Below are 12,000 nucleotides of genomic sequence, written 5' to 3' on the forward strand. Positions count from 1 at the left end.
TCCAAATATAACACTAAAGAAAATCAGAAAAGTGTGTGAGGAAAGAGCAAGAGAAGAAAGGAACATATAAGAACTACAAAAGGAACCAAACAAGTAACAAAATGGCAATAAGTACAACCTATCAATAATTACTTTGAATATAAATGGACTAAATGCTTTAATCAAAAGACATGGTGATAGAATAGGTAAAAAACAAGACCCATCTATATTCTGCCAACAAGAGACTCATTTTAGACCTCAAGACATGCAGATTGAAAGTGAAGGGATGGAAAAGCACTTAAACACATGGAAGTAAAAAGAAAGCTATGCTAGCAATATTAACATAGATAAAATGGACTTTAAAATAAAGACAGGCAAGGACATAATATAATCATAAACAATCCAACAAGAAGATATAACAGTCATAAATATTAGTGCACCCAACATAGGAGCACTCAAATACATAAAGCAGTTAATAACACACATAAAGAAATTAATTGATAATAATACAATAATAGTAGAGGACTTTAAGACCCCACATACATCAATGGATAGATTATCCAAACAGAAAATCAACAAGGAAACAATGGCTTTGAATGACACACTGGACAGATGGGTCTAGCAGATATATTAATAACATTCCATCCTAAAACAGAATATACATTCCTCCCAAGTGTACATAAAACATTCTTCAGAATAGATCACACATTAGGCCACAAACAAGTCTCAACAAATTGAAAACGACTGAAGTCATACCATGCATCTTTTCCAACCAGAATGCTATGAAACTAAAAATCAACCACAAGAAAAAATCTGGAAAGAACACAAATAAATTGAGGTTAAATAACATGTTAATAAACAAAGAATGGGTCAAGCAAGAAATCAAAGAGGAAGTAAAAAAATGCTTGGAGACAAATGAGAATGAAAACCCAATGGCCTGAAATCTTTGAGATGCAGCAAAAGTTATTCTAAGAGGGAAGTATATAGCAATACAGGCCTACCTCAAGAAGTAAGAAACATCTCAAACACCTAAGGGAGCTAGAAAAAGAACAACAAACAAATCCCAAAGCCAGTAGAAGCAATGAAATAATGAAAAGTAAAGCACAAATAAAATAGAAGTTAAAAAAAGATAGAACAGATCAATGAAATCAGGACCTGGTTCTTTGAAAAGATCAACAAAATTAATAAACCTCTAGCCAGACCCATAAAAAGGAAAGAAGAAAGAAAGAAAGATCAAATAAAATCAAAAATAAAAGAGAAGAAATAACCCACACCACAGAAATACAAAGGATCATAAGAGAATATTATGAAAAATTATATACCAACAAATTGGACAACCTAACAGAAATGAATAAATTCCTAGAAACATATAACCTCCCAAAACTGAATCAAGAAGAAATAGAAAATTTGAGCAGGCTGATTACTAGCAATGAAATTGAATCAATAATAAAAAACTCCCAACAAAGCAAAATCCAGGACCAGATGGCTTCACAGATGAATCCTACGAAATATTTAAAGAAGAGTTAACACCAATTATCTGATTTCTCTTCAGATCATGTAAATTTTACACCTTTTTACTAAAGAAGAGTTAATACCTATTCTCAAACTATTCCAAAAAATAGAAGAAGAAAGAAAATTTCCTAATAATAAATTACTCTAATACCAAACCAGAAAAAGACATTACATATAAAAGAACTACAGGCCAGTATCTTTGATGAACACAGATGTAAAAATTCTCAACAAAATACTAGCAAACAAAACCCAACAAATTGTTTACCACTATCAAGTGAAATTTATTTCTGGGCTGCAAGAGAGGTTCAATATTTGCAAATCAATCAACATTATACATCACATCAATAAGAGAAGAAGACAAGGATGTCCACCGTCACCCCTTTTATTCAACACAGTACTCTAAGTTCTATCCACAGCAATCAGACAACAAAAGGAAGGAAAGGCATCAAAATTGGTAAGCGAGAAGTAAAACTTACACTATTGGCAGATGACATGATATTATGTATAGAAAACTCTAAAGACTCCATGAAAAATTACTGATAAATGAATCAGTAAAGTTGAAGGATACAAAGTCAATATACAGAAATCAATTGCATTCCTATACACTAATAATGAAGTAATAGAAAGAAAAAATAAGAAAATCCAATATACAATTGGATCAAAAATAATAAAATCCCTAGGAATAAATTTAACCAAGGAGGTGAAAGACCTGGACTCTGAAAACTATAAAACACTGATGAAAGAATTGAAGACAAGACAAACAACTGGAAAAATATTTCATGCTCATGGAATGGAAGAACAAATATTGTTAAGATGTCCATACTACCGAAAGCAATCTACAGATTTAATGAAATTCCTATCAAAATATCAACCTCATTTTTCACATAACTAGAAAAATAATCCTAGAATTTGTACGGAACAACAAAAGATCCTGAAGAGCCAAAGCAATCTTGAAAAAGATGAACAAAACTGGAGGTATCATAATTCCAGATTTCAAGATACACTTCAAAACTGTAGTAATCAAAATGGTATAGTACTGGCACAAAAACATAAGACACATAGATCAATAGAACCAGAATAGAAAATCCAGAAATAAACCCATGATTATACAGTCAATTAATCTTTGACAAAGGAAGTAAGAATATGCAACGTGAAAAAGAAAGTCTCTTCATCAAATAATGTTGGGAGAACTGACAGCAACATGCAAAAGAATGAAACTGGACCACTTTCTTACACCATCCACAGAAACAAACTTAAAATGGATTAAGGATATAATGTGTACCTAAAACCATAAAAATCCCAGAAGGCAGGACAGACAATAATTTCTCTGACATTGCTATAGTAACATCTTTCTAGATATGTGTCCTGAGTCAAGGAAACAAAAGCAAAAATAAATTTTTGGGAGTACGACAAAATAAAAAGCTTTTACATAGCAAAGTTAACAACCAAGAAAAAAAAACAACCAAGAAAAATAAAAGATACCCAACTGAATGGGAGAAGATATTCGCAAATGACATATCCAATAAAGGTTTAGTCCTCAAAACGTATAAAGAACTTATACAACTCAACAGAAAAAAAACCCCACAAATAATCCAATTAAAAATGGGCAGAAGAGGGACACCTGGGTGGCTCAGTGGTTGAGCACCTGCCTTCAGTCCAGGGAGTGAACTTGGAGTCCCACATCAGGCTCCCTGCATAGAGTCTGCTTCTCTCTCTGCCTATGTCTCTGCCAATCTCTCTCTCTGTGTCTTTCATGAATAAATACATAAAATCTTTTTTAAAAAATGGGCAGAAGACATGAATAGACATTTTTCCATAAACGACATCCAGATGGCCAAGAGACACGTGAAAAAATGTTCAACATCACTAATTATCAGGGAAATGTAAATCAAAACCACAATGAAATATCACCTCACACCTGTTAGAATGGCTAAAATAAAAAACTCAAGAAACAAGTGTTGGTGAGGATGTGGAGGAAAAAGAACCTTCAGGCACTGTTGGTGGAAATAAAAACTGATACAGCCACTGCAGAAAACAGTATGGAAGTTTCTTAAAAAATTAAAAAGAATTACCATATGATCTAGTAATCGCTACTGGATTTACCCAAAGAATACAAAAACACTAATGTGAAAAGATAGATACATGCACCCCGATGTTTGTTGCAGCATTACTTACAACAGCCAAATTATGGAAGCAGACCAAATATCCATCCATAGATGAGTGGATAAAGAATATATATATATATATATATATATATATATATATATATATATATGCAATGGAATATTAGTAACAAAAAAGAATGAAATCTTGTCACTTGCAACAACATGGATGGATCTAGAGAATATAATGCTAAGTGAAATAAGTCAGAGAAAGACAAATACCATATGATTTCACTCATATGTGAAATTTAAGAGACAAGGCAAATGAACAAATAAAAAAAATAGAGGCTAAAAACTAAAGAGAACTGATGATTACCAAAGAGGTGGTAGGTGGGGTGATTGGTGAAATAGGTGAATAGGATTAAGAGTACACTTATCTTGGGCACTGAGTAATTTATAGAACTGCCGAATCTCTATATGGTACACCTGAAACTAATATAACACTATACATTAACTACTGGAATAATAAGTGTAAACATAAAATAAAAATTTAAAACATTTTTAAAAAGTCAGAAAACAAAAACAGAAATCTGGTGCTTTGAAAAAAGTCAACTGGCTAATTCAGTCAAGAAAAGAAATGAAAAAATGTGCTAATGAAGTAGTACTAAGGGAGAAATAACCATAAAAATGAAAAAGAAAAAAAAAGACCAAACTTTTATAAACTGGACTTGAATAAATGGAAAGGCATTTTGGGTATGAAGACTCAAAAATAGCAAAACTAACCCTTCAAAAGATATAAAATAAACAGTGCATAAATAGCACAATTTCCATAGAAGAAGCACAGAATTTCATCAAAGAGCTATTGCTGCCTCTTGCCCATTTTCCCTAGCCAAAGTACCAGGTAGATATAATTTCTCAGGGGAATTGTACAAGGCTTTCAAAAAACAGATATTTCTAATGTTATTTAAAATGTTTTAGAGTACAAAGAATTAAATTTTCTTTTTTGAAGTAAGTAGGGCACTGATGGTAAAAATCTAATAAAGCACATAAAAAATAAAACTATCTCTTATCTCTTGTATGAATATTGAAGAAAATTTCTTCTTAAGAATATTTTTAAAAAACATTTTTATTTATTCATGAGAAACACAGCAAGAGAGAGAGGCAGAGACGTAGGCTGAGGGAGAAGCAGGCTCCCTGCAAGGAGCCTGATCTGGGACTCGATCCCGAGATCACGCCTTGGGCCAAGGGCAAAAGCTCAACCACTGAGCCACCCAGGGGTCCCAGAATATTGAAGAAAATTCCTAAATAAGTCCAGCAGCATATTTAAAAATAATGCATCATTTCCAAGTAGAATTTATTACAAGTCTGCAAAAGGAGGTTTAATATTAGAAAATCTATTAATCTATAGATATGATCTCTCAATTACTGGCATAATAAAAAGAATCATAGGGACCCCTGAGTGGCTCAGTCATTTGAGCATCCAACTCTTGGTTTCAGCTCAGGTCATGGTCTTATATGGATCATAGGATCAAGTCCCATGTCAGGCTCCATGCTCAGTGGGGAGTTTGCTTGAAGAGTCTCTCCCTCTGCTCCTCCCTCCACCCACACTCTCTCTCTCAAAATAAATAAATCTTTAAAAAAAAAAACAGAAAAAGAACCATAAATTATCTTCATATGTATTAAAAAGACATTTGACCAAATTCAAGAACCATTCTTCATGAAATTCTTAAGAATATATTTATCAGTGGATAATTCTTTAAATATTAGAGTATTTTTATTGCCACCCCCAATCAGTATTATGTTTAAGGGGGAAACACAAGAGCATACCCACTCAGGAACAAGGCTACAATGTTTTATTGTATTATAAGGCTACCAGTATTATTTAACATTATACGAAAAGTACTACCCATGCACTTATGCAAGAGAAAGAAATTAGAGACAGAGAAATTAAAAAGGAGATGATAAAGTTATCACTATATGCAGATTACATGATAACATACTTAGAAAACCCAAGGAAGTCAAGTGAAACACTACTACAAATAAACAAAAAATTCAGTAAATTAGAAGGTGTAAAATTATAATTAGAAGTTTCATATACATAATCAATATTAATTGAAAACATAATGAAAGAAAATACCTCATTTCTAGGGAAAGGGGGTAAAAGAAATGTTCAAGGTCTTGTAATCTAAAGAAAAAAAATATTAAAACATTCTCTAGGGATCCCTGGGTGGCGCAGCGGTTTAGCGTCTGCCTTTGGCCCAGGGTGGGATCCTGGAGATCCAGGATCGAATCCCACGTCGGGCTTCCGGTGCATGGAGCCTGCTTCTCCCTCTGCCTGGGTCTCTGCTTCTCTCTCTGTGTGTGTGACTATCATAAATAAATAAAAATTAAAAAAAATTTAAAAAAAAAAACATTCTCTGAAAGACAAAAGGAAGTCTTAAACAAATGGAAAGGCATTTTGGGTATGAAGACTCAATATCATAAAGATGTTGATCCTCCCTAAGATAACTTGTAAATTTAATGTAATTCCAATAAAAATAAAAGCCAAGGTTTTTTTTCAGAACTAGAGTTTAAAACTTATTGATCTTAAAATTTATATGGAAATATAAACACAAAGTCAGGAAATCTCCCAAAAGGGGAATACTGGGGGAATTTTCTTTGTTAGATGAAGCTTTAATAATAAAGTATACTGCTGACACACAGACAAATGCCACAGTCAGAAGGAGACCTAAATACATATGGAACAGACCTAAATACATTTTAGTATTGATATCTCAAATCACTGACAAAATAGGACTATCAATCAATTATCTGGGAACAACCAGGAAGCCATGTGGAGAAAAAGTATGGCTTGATCTATATTTCACATCATAACCCAAGACACGTCCCAAATGGGCTAGAAATTTATACTATAGATACAAACACATAAGAATAATATGATACTTTAAAAGTACTGAAAAAATAAAATAAAAGTATTCACTGAAGCACTAAAACAACATATTGGAAATAGCCTTACTGCTCACCATAGGGGACTGGTTAAATGCATTAATAACTATCTTTAAAATGGAATATGATGATTTTATGTTAAAAAAGATATTTTATATGAATATATTATATCAAAAGGCCTCCAAGCTATAAGTGAAAAGAGTAAGGAGTAATAAAATGTGCAAAGTATATTGTTAGATGTACTTAAAAAGAGGAACAATATAATAATATATATTTGTGGGCAGCCCCAGTGGCTCAGTGGTTTAGAGCTGCCTTCAGCCCAGAGTGTGATCCTGGAGACCCAGGATTGAGTCACATGTTGGGCCCCCTGCATGGGGCCTACTTCTCCTTCTGCCTGTATCTCTGCCTCTCTCTCTATGTGTGTCTCTCATGAATAAATAAATAAAATCTTATATATATACATATATATATTTGTATTGGCTTGTATATAAATAAAAACTCTTATGAAGTATAACAGAGAAATCAATACAACTGATCACCCATTAGGGGTCTACAAGAAACAGATGGCTAAGGTCAAGGATGTAAAGGAAAATTGTAGCTATATACATTTTTATACTTTCTATCAGAAAGTTAAACCAGGTAAATACTTATGCAAAAAGTTAGTACATATTTTTAAATGACAACAGTCCTAATCTAATTATAACTAAAGTGAAACAGGAAGGTCTATAAACAATTTGTCTACTAGCAGACAAAAACTCTACTAGCAGAGATAAATTTATTTCACCAATAAATATGTCCATAATGCTTTTTTTGTAAATAAATACCACTTTAAAAAGAAAACGTGGGGCATCTGGGTGGCTCAATCAGTTAAGCATTTGCTTTCAGCTCGGGTCATGATCTGGAGTGGCTGGGATGGAGGCCTGCAGGCTCCCTGCTCAGCGGGGAGTCTGCTTCTTCCTCTCTCTCTCTGCCTCCCCCAACTCATGCTCTCTCTTGCTCACTTGCTCTCTCTTAGGTAAATAAATAAAACCTTTTAAAAAAAATTTTTTTAAAGAAAAAGAAAAGACATTCTGGAACTTTACAGCCTCGGCCAAATGCCTGTGTTTTATATTTATACACACATACATCCTCTGTTCTTCCTTAGAACACTTATTAAAATTAATAATCAGGATGCCTGGGTGGCTCAGTGGTTGACCATCTGCCTTCAGCTCAGGGTGTGATCCTGAGGTTATGGGATTGAGTCCCGCATTGGGCTCCTGAAATGGAGAACCTGCTTCTCCCTCTGCCTATGTCTCTCTCTGCCTCTCTCCCTGTGTCTCTTATGAATAAATAAATACAATCTTTTTAAAAATTTTTTAAAAATTAAATTAATAATCAACTCATAATAAATTATTCAGTGTCTGTCTGCCATCCTAGAATGTAAACATCACAAGGGCAGCAACCAGGACTGTCTTGTTTACTTCTGTTTCTTGCAGTGTTGACACACAGCAGGTACTCTCTCTGTCTTACATGAAGGAGTTGTGTTTTAAAATCTAGATGTTTTATTTCCATTTTTTCTGAGAGTCAAAATAACTATTGCTACATCCCTGGTTCACTGCTACTTACTTAGACAGAGGGGCTGAGCAAGATGCTTGCTGACATCCTCTCTGTTGTGCTGCTTCATGCAGGTATCTATCCTTCCTTTGGAAGAAAGGGTTAAACTGAAAAGCTATTTGCAGGAGACCTCTGAGGTTTCAAACACTTGATGTGCTCTTGAAAGAAGTTTTGGAATTTTCCCCACATTCATTCCACTCTTCTGTACAATAGAACTCTCCACATCCATTCAGTTTTGGCCACGCTAATGGCCACTACAGTTAGAGATGTCATTTTCCAGCTTCCCTTAATTCTTAGTGAGGCTTTGAGTCTTGGTTTTAGCTATGAGGTTTTAGCAACAATGTCTGCTTCATGTCCTCCAAAATGAAGGTGTTTTCTCTCTTTCCTTCCCTTGGCCTGGAACATGAGTATAGTGTGGTGCAGGTGAAGACAACTGGAACAAATGGCTTGGAGCCAGAGAGGAAAGCCAATGGAGCAGATGGCAGAGTCATCCCACCAACCAAGGTTCCTAGGTGACTTTGTAGAGCATAGTGCAATTACCCATCTTGAGCTATGAGACAGAAAGAAGCTTCTAGAATATTTAAACCACTGTACTTGGAGTCACTTTTTTTTTTTTTTAAATGGCAACATTCAACTGCTGGGATTCTTAGTTGCTGGATCTATTTTGCAGAGAACAAAATCCACTCTACCTAGTTTAAGAAGAAAGGGATTTTCTATAGCCCATTAGATAACTTATGGAACTTTTTGGAAAGCCAAGAAAACAATCTTGGATTACACACTGTCAAGGGCAATGTTGCCAGAAAAAACGTCCAACTCACAATAGATTTATTCCCAAGAAAATCCCACTGATGAGAACACTCTAAGCTAACCCCCCACCCAGTATCATCCGTTTCTCTGGGTTCCACACTAACTTGTTGAACTGTGAGAATGAACACAGCTACCCATAGAGCTCAACTGGGTCCTGCCTCTCTCTGTCACACCAGGGTGGGCTCTGGCTGTAATGTATCGATCTACTTAGCTCTCCTTCCTTTCTGGCATTAATGTTTCCTGTAAAGAAGCTTTTGTTTCAGTCTCTTGGGGTGTTTGGTGCTTTCATTTGCTCTCAGCAATATCACTGAATGGCCCATTTCTTCTTGAAGGGTTCCTAAAAACGTGATCTTTCAAAGTTTTTCATTTTAAGTTCAGCATAATAAAATGCTTTAAACAAGGGATGTCATTTTCAGCAAGAGTCATCCTGTCACAATTCTAGGCCTAATTCCAAAACCATCCCTGAAAGGACATGATTTATGGACAAAGAATGAGTTTAAGTCATAAAGTTGGCAAGTAGTCAAAATAGATCAACTCTCAATTATTGACATTCTGAGCCATATGTGAATTGACTAGAAAGCAGATCTTGGGTCATAAACATTAAGACTTGTTCTTTCCTTTCTGTCAGTTTAAACACCAAAAGCACTTTAGGGAACTAAAGAAACATGAACATTTGTAAAGGAAAAAGACTTTTACTTCTATTGCCAGGATACTCTTTCACATTCTTTCTAATGTTTTATTTAGTTTAATGTTTTCTATACTGTTTACAACTTTCCTAAAAGCTACTTCATTGTGACTCAGCAAAGTATGTCACCTTCATATATTTTTCATATTTTTACTTGCAAGCTTTGATATATGTACACACCCATGAAGCCATTATCACAATGAAGATTATGAGGTGCCTATCACTCCCCAAATTCCTCAATCTCCATGTAATCCTAAAACCCAGAACCCCAGGCGTTCATATATTTTCATATAACTTCATATATTTTCACGTAACTGCAAACTGTCTCTTCAGTGTTTAAAACATTTTTCATCTTAGTTTTGCCAGAAATCTTCCTATAGTCTATAATATTCTCACCTTCCTTATTAAATGGAAGATACCTCTTTCATATCTTAATGAATACCTATCACTACTTACGCTTCGAAGAGTAAAATCCTAACTACTTTTCAAACTTTTTTTCTCTTTCTATATTATTGGCAATCACTTTTTACTGGAACTCCATCAAATATGTGGATGCCATCTCCTCTTTTTAAATGTATTTTTTAAATAATTTATCAAGCTTAATTGAAGTTGTGTGTTAAGCAAAGCCAAGAGGCTCTGCGTGAGGGTTTCTCAGTTTATCCAGGAAGTAAAGAATTTAATAACTTCAGTGAGCTACAGTGCTGCAGCTTTGTCAAGGCCATGCCAACCTGCTTTTCAGAAAATTTCTGGTTGTGTATATGAAAGACTAGGTGATCATAGAAATCTGACCCCAAAAGAGAGTGGTTTTACTATAATTTTAGATTGAATCTTTTTGAAAACAGTTTTATTGAAGTATAATTGGTATATAATAAACTACATATATTTAAAGTGTACACTTGCAAGCTTTGATATATGTACACACCCATGAAACCATCATTACAACAAGATAATAAGCATGCCTATCACTCCCCAGAATTCCTCAATCTCCTGTGTATCCTAAAACCCAGAACCCCAGGAAACCACTGATCTCCTTTATGTCACTACAGGTTAGTTTGTATTTTCTAGAGCTTTAAATAAATGCAATCATAAAATATGTATTGTTGTTGTTGTTTTTGGCTGTTTTCCCCCCTACTCTGCATAATTATTTTGAGATTCATCCATGCTGTAGCATGTACTGATAATTCATTCCTTTTTATTGCTGAGTAACAGCATACTTTATAGCCATACCATAGTTTATCTACCCATCTGTTTATAAACATTTGGATTGTTTTCATTTTTTAGCTATTACTAATGTGAGCTTTTATGTACAAGTGTGTGGTGTTATGGGCTAATTTGTGTTCCCTGTAAAATTCATATGTTGAAGTTCTAGCCCCCATTATCTCAGAATATAGCATCTTATTTGGAGACAAGAGGATATATAGAACTGATTAAGTCTTGTCCTCTTAAGAAGAAATTAGGATAAATGGAAAGACACCAGGGGAGGGGAGGACATGCACAGAGAAAAGACCCATGAGGACATAGCAGGAAGGCAGTCAGAGAGGCCTCAGAGAAAACCAACCATGCTGGTACCAAATCTTAGGCTTCCAGTCTCCAAAGCTGTGAGAAAATAGATTGGTTGCTTAACCTACCTAGTCTATTTTATTTTCTTATGGCAGCCCTAGCAAATTAATATATATGGACATGTACTTTCATTTCTCTGGAATAAATAAATACCTAGGAGTGGAATGATGGGTCATATGGTAAGTATAAATTTATTTTTAAGTTAAAAGTAAATTCTTTTTAATAAACTGAGAAACCATTTTCAAATAGTTGTACCACATTACATGCTAACTAGCAGTATGTGAGAATCCTAGTTCCTTTGTACTGGTAAGGTCAGTCTTTTTAATATCAGTAATTCTAATAAGGTGAACTGCTAGTTTCTAGAAGTTCTATAGTTTTAGGTTTTTCATTTAGGTCTATGATCCATTTTGAGTGAATTTTTGCAAATGGTGTATAAATTAAGGTTATTTCCCGTTTCACCATTTGTTAAAAAGACTATTGAAAATCAGCTGACCATAAATTTGTGAGTCTACTTCTAAATTCTATTTTGTTCCATTGATCTATTTCTCTGTCTTTACAATAGTGCCATACTATCTTGATTATGATAATATTTTACTAACCTTGAAATCAAGTAGTTTTAGTCCTCCAACTCAGTTCTTTCCAAAGTTGTCATGGCTATTGTAGGTCCTTGGCATTTCCATATGTATTTCAGAATTGGTTTATCAATTCCTACAAAAGAACCTGCTGGGATTATGATTGAGATTGCATTAAATCTTTAGAGTTAGTTTCAATAAGTTGATTTGTTTTCCTAGTATAGTTCACATTTTCTTGCTTCTT

The sequence above is a fragment of the Nyctereutes procyonoides genome, unplaced genomic scaffold (assembly GCF_905146905.1).
Source record: "Nyctereutes procyonoides isolate TBG_1078 unplaced genomic scaffold, NYPRO_anot_genome, whole genome shotgun sequence".
NCBI lineage: Eukaryota > Metazoa > Chordata > Mammalia > Carnivora > Canidae > Nyctereutes > Nyctereutes procyonoides.